This window comes from Punica granatum, chromosome 6, assembly GCF_007655135.1.
Source record: "Punica granatum isolate Tunisia-2019 chromosome 6, ASM765513v2, whole genome shotgun sequence".
In the NCBI taxonomy this organism is placed as follows: Eukaryota; Viridiplantae; Streptophyta; class Magnoliopsida; order Myrtales; family Lythraceae; genus Punica; species Punica granatum.
The window spans coordinates 13679430-13685429 of NC_045132.1; the positions used below are offsets into that span (position 1 = coordinate 13679430).

The window sequence follows — 6000 nt, forward strand, 5'->3', positions numbered from 1 at the left end:
TATTCAATGCTTCAAACACATTAATACGTACCACATATGAGCTTGATGCAACTTGAGATGGCACTACTGAACTTGAAACAATCACTGATGAACTTGAAGCATTCCTCAACTGTAGAATATAAATCTTTCATGCTAATCAACCTATTTGCAAATTTACTTATAAAAAAAAATAATACCAGTTAATATATACCTGTGCGGATGGACTTGGCCTTTCAGGTAGGAAATCTTGACCTACGAGAGGAGTCCCCTGCATTGTGACCCGTTTTATTATTAGAAAAATAAAAGCACATCGAGTAAAGTATAATGAAAAATCTTTAAACATTTACCTGTGTTGAAGTAGTGTCATCAGATATAGCAGCTGAATTAGTTCCACTAGGCTCCACATTGGATTTCTTAGAAAAAAAATTCCCTTTTTTCTTTGAACTTAAAGTAATTGAAGGACCTTTGCAAGTCTTAATGTTGTGGTTACTGCCTCCACATTTCCCACAAACTATAGGATCTAAGCTTCTTTTCAGCTTGTATGGATCTTTTGTTCCTCTGCTTCCTTCTTCCTTTACTTCTTGGGATGACCAGGTGGCCTCTTTAACTTTGGAGGTTGGACAGGGTTTTTACTTGTTTTTGTCCAATATTCCTCACCGACAGTCGGTTTGATGAATGAACCATACAGCTGCTCATGTGTGCTCCTTGAATACCATGGATGCACAAAATCTTCAGGCTTCAAGTTATTATAGCCAATGCAAGTAACTGCATGCATACAAGGAATCCCAATAAGGTCCAATTCCCTGCAAGAACATGTATGCATTTGTAGGTCCACGACACATTTGGAATTTAGAGGGCAGGTGACCTCAAATTAACCATATCAAGATCACTAGCCCAATGTGGAGTCCAAGCAACAACTCTATTTTTCATGATCTCCAATTTAGTTTGAATTCTAAGGCATAGTGGACCTTTGTATTTGGCCATTTACAGCTTGCTCCTTGTCATCTTTTTCATAATATACATTCTGATCCCTTCAGCCATAGTGATGATGGGCTTACTCCTAACTTTCATTATCTCAGAATTAAATTGCTCGCACATGTTATTTTTTAGGGAGTGATTCTTTGAGTATGTATCAAATGCCGACCCGGTCCATATGTCAGGTGGTAATTTGCTCAGCCAAAGCCATCCTTCAGGACTGATTGTCTTTAAGTGATCCATCCTCTATTGAAATTGCTGCTCAGTTGCTACTCTAACACAAACCCAAAATGCATCCTTCAACTCTTTACCTGGCCAATTCTTGTTGAAATTGGCCCAGATATGCCTAGCACAAAACCTATGTGGTACTCTTGGGCAAATCTCTTTTAGAGCAGCATCTAGGCCCTATAAATATAAAGTAATTGGATTAGTAATAAGCAAAGGTGAATACATAAGTAATGAATGAAATAAATTAAATTTAAACATACATTTTGCATATCAGACATGAAGCTAAAACCATTGAGCACAAGATCCCCTAAGTCATCCACAAGATTTCTGAGAAACCATCTCCAATTTTATGTGTTTTCTACATCAACTATTGCATATGCTATTACATAAAAGGCATTATTTCCATCTTGAGCGACAGTTGACAGAAGTTGGCCCCCCAAAATACCCCTTCAGGAAGCAACCATCTAGGCCAATCAGTGGCCTGCAACAACTCAAAAATCCAGTCTTACAAGCCTCCAAGCAATACATACATTCTCTGAAAATGTTGTGAGACTGGAGCAACATTCAGTCCTACACTCAACCTTGGGTTGCTTTTTAGAAGTTCATTATAGTAATCTCTTAGCTTAGCATATTGTTCCTTCTCTGAACCCTGACATGTCGTATGAGCAATACATAGGGCCTTGGAGATCATAGCATCTCCCACTTTCACTCTATATGTGTGCATCAAGTAATCATAAGCTTCTTGTCCAGTCATGCTTGGTTGGAGCCTAACCCTTGGACCCCAACTCACTCCCTTGTAGCCAACTTATTATGCAACCTTCTACAACATGTATGTTCACTCACAAAGGTTTTCACTTGATATGTGTTGGTCTTCTTGTTCAGTGAGCACAATATAACCACAGTTGCTCTGATTTCATAATCCTGCTGCTTCTTCACACACACAAACGCACAACACACAACAACCTTCTTTGTAAAGGTTTTTCCCCCGGGGAAAAAAAATTTAAAGTGTTTTCGTGCTCCAAAATTACTTTCATGTTTCAAGTTTGGGGGAGGAAGTGCCTTTCCCCGTTCAGCTTTGCTTACTGAAATATAATCAGACCATGCCCATAACCTTGGACTTCGAATCCCACTTTTTTTGCTTCAATATGTTTTTATGATAGTTCTTCCCAGAGGGATGGCCATGCATATCCTCTGTTTTGGTTTTACATCAACTCTTCTTTAATGTATTAAATTTTGGCACGAAGTGAATAAATGGACAATGGAAATGGTTCTTCAAACAGTTTTGGGTTATTTGTCCATCTATCATGCTATCTGCAAATTGGAAATGTCCGATATTTATTTAATTGTCTGTGCAGGCAGAGCATTCTTGGTGCACCTCTTGCTATTTCTGATGTCATGGGTAGAGGTGAGCTCCCCTCTCCATGTCGAGCTGCCATGAGTTTGTCCTGTTATTCATTATGTCTCACATTATTTCTGAAACTGCATTGTTTCCGCTTCCCCTAGCTTACAGCTACAGAAATCTACTTCTACCATGTTATGAGATTGGGAATATTATTGCCCTCACAGTTGGGTTATCTTTGCATAGTGTCCATTGATTCTTACTGTTCATGTTTCACTATTGTTCATCGTATTTTGTACTTTCCATTTTATGCTTGCCTCTCCACGTTTCGAACTACCTTTTTTTAACCATATTGAGTCTCTGAGGTTCAAGCTTTAAACAGCATAAGCTTGGAAGTTGTCAGTGTGTAGAATAATAGATCTGAGCATGTTGGACCTGTTAGTTGCGTAAAGAAGAGTTAATACGTAAGGAATCAGATTGGGAATATTACTGCTCCATGCCTTCTATCGGACTTGACTGTTTTATCCATTCTGCATCTAAATGAGAGTGTATACTTTTTAGAGAGGTTTTTTCCCTTAGAAAATACTTAGCTTTTTCCTTGTTGGGTTGCTGAGACATTACTGCGTTGTCAGAGTTGCTGTTTTTGAATAGGAGGCCGAATGACAGTGCATACTGCTCGTAGTATATTGCATTCGTCTACCTTTTTGTCCTTTCTGGAATGCCGTGATCAAATTTGATTAGATAGAAAAGGGAGAGAGCAACATTTCGTGTATTTTGAAATCGCACTATATGTCTGGTAAACGATAGTTATTTTTTCATCTTTTGTGGATCTTAACCCTGGAAGAGTGAGCTAGCTCCCTTTGCGCTCAAGAAGTCCTTGCTATCGAGTCGCTGAACTTCTGATACGGTTTCTATTCACTTAAGTTAGAATACATTTGCTTTCTTATCATGTTGCTCCCCAATCCAAATGGTTAATCTCGAGAAATTATTTGATGTTGATTTTTGATCGCTTTGCAGAGTTGTGAACCATGTATAATTCTCATCCGTGCTTAGGGTACTTCTGGGTCTGCATGAAAGAAGGTTGAGTTGAGGGGCGTGATCACCTGGCTTATGGATATTTCGAGGTTCTACGAGGTGGCAGTTGTTCAAGTGGAGGGCTACCATAAGTTCGTCCACAAGGAGGCAGAAGCTGCGGCTTCAATATCAGCCACCAGGACCTGCTCCTTGACATGGCCAAGATCCACAACCACCTTCTCGGCCGGTTTGAAGAGTCTGAGCTGGCCATCTGCGACAAGGATAGGTTACATACCATTACATTCGCAGTATATCATGATTTTTATGAGTCAAATTACCTATCCTTACTGTCAAGTGTTGTTGCGATTGATTCAGTAGTTAAGTATCTCTATAAAGTTCATCTTCTGAATTTGTTCTGTCATCGGTATTAACCAGGATTCAATGGAGAGATCGGAAACCAAGTGGAGGCTGCGGCATGCTATGGAGCTGAAAGAAAGAGAAGTTGGAGTCTCTGAGGACAAAAAGTGAGGGATTTGATTAGAGCGAGGAAGGTGAGTTGAAGTTTAATGGGCTTGAAAATTTAAGACCAGCATGTATGGTATGTAAGAAAAGTTGGAGGGAGCTTATGAGCATTGTGGCTTCGCAATTGATTGGGAGAGCAACCTAGGCAATGAGACCGATAACAGGAGAATTGACCGGATGGATTGAACATCATAAACCCGAACAAGACGCAAGGGTGGATTTGTTTTTTTAAAAAATTTCAACTCAACTCAACTCAACTCCATTTATTTTCAATTCAACAACACAATCATTACTTTTTTTATTTTTAAATATTTTGAATCATTCAATTCAATTTTTAATATTAAATTCTATCAACTATTCATTACTTTTACACCATTCAACAACACCATCATTACTTAATCATTACTTAATCATTACTTTCTCTCAACTATTCATTATTTTTTCACACTTTTTTTCATAATTCAACAATACAATCAGTACGTTTATTTTCGCAACAAAGTTTAACTCAACTCAACTCAACTCCACTTATCTTCAATTCAACATCACAATCATTATTTTTTTTATTTTTTTAAATATTTTTAACCATTCAATTCAATTTTTAATATTAAATTCTCTCAACTATTCATTACTTTTTTACAATTCAACAACACAATCATTACTTAATCATTATTTTCTCTCAATTATTTATTACTTTTTCACACTTTTTTTCATAATTCAACAATACAATCATTACAAATCAATTAAAACCAAAACTCAACTCAACTCAACTCTCAATCCAAACACACTCTAATTAAAATTAAAACTCAACTCAACTCAACTCTAAATCCAAACGCACTCTAATCTTGCATTTGGGAAGATGCAGAGCACAACCTTCTCATGTGATACAAGCCTCATGGAGCAGCAGGAGAGGCAGGCCATCGAAAAAGATGTTACTGCTTCTTGTTACTGCTTCTTTGATCAAAGGGTCCATTTGGGATGTTCAGCAAAGTCTCGAGACTGAAATTTATGGGTGGTCGAGAAGAGAAGATGGAGAATGTTGATCTATACAATTGAAGTCTATGAACTCAAGCAAGAAAACGAGTCGAAGCTTCGGGAGAGGACAATAAGCAGGCTTTATGTAGATCTCTTACATGTTCAGAAGTGAAGAAACAGAATGTTCATCACTGATTTCTCTTTCGAATTTGAGTTAGTCATTGTTGAGATATTACCTTTGCAAATTGGTTTTGATAGATTAAGTGCATGTGCACTATATCTCAAGGACAAAGTCTAAGGGAGTTCTTTGATTGAAATAAGCTATAAATACACTAATGCAGCTTATTGATGAAAAGAATTGCCAAGTAAAAGATATAGTTAATTGGAATTATATAGCATCTAACGAGTTATTTTAGGGGTCCATTCTAATGAAATAATGGGCTGTTCTTTGGACGATTCCATTTTGGTTTCACTTTCTTTACATGCTCATTAGTTATATTGTCTTTAGATAATGGCTCGTGCAACGCTCGTGCATCTTCACTAGTATAAAAAAAAAAGTTGAATAGATTTAATTTTTTCATCTAAATTCATGTAGCTAGTTTTATCCTGCCAGAAACAATTCAATGTTGGTTTTTATGAGCCAATATTAGAGATAAGCTAACTATAAGTTATATGACTCTTCTATTAGTATAAATCCTTTTTTTTTCCATTATAACTCTTCTATTGATAATAATTTTGTTAGATAATTAATATATGTTATGTTTTTGAAAGTCAAATATTAGGATGATCTACTCGATATTAATTATTTTTATTATTCTTATCTTTGTTGAAGAATTATTTTCTCTTGCCAAATTAGAAAGACATTTTTTTTGGGTGAACAAAAGAAAATTTTTTAAAATGTATACTAAAACATTAATAAAGATTTTTAGTTTTTATTTCTAATCCAGCGCATCCTATGTGTCATCATCTAG

General features: G+C 36.5%; 1 long non-coding RNA gene across 1 annotated transcript; it reads left to right on the forward strand.

The window, feature by feature from the left end:
* The first annotated feature begins 3082 nt into the window (after positions 1 to 3082).
* LOC116210531 lies at positions 3083 to 5445 on the forward strand. The gene is made up of 4 exons (XR_004157516.1): positions 3083 to 3428; positions 3539 to 3821; positions 3971 to 4086; positions 4920 to 5445. It is a non-coding gene; the product is annotated as an uncharacterized LOC116210531 (long non-coding RNA).
* Positions 5446 to 6000: the final 555 nt, after the last annotated feature.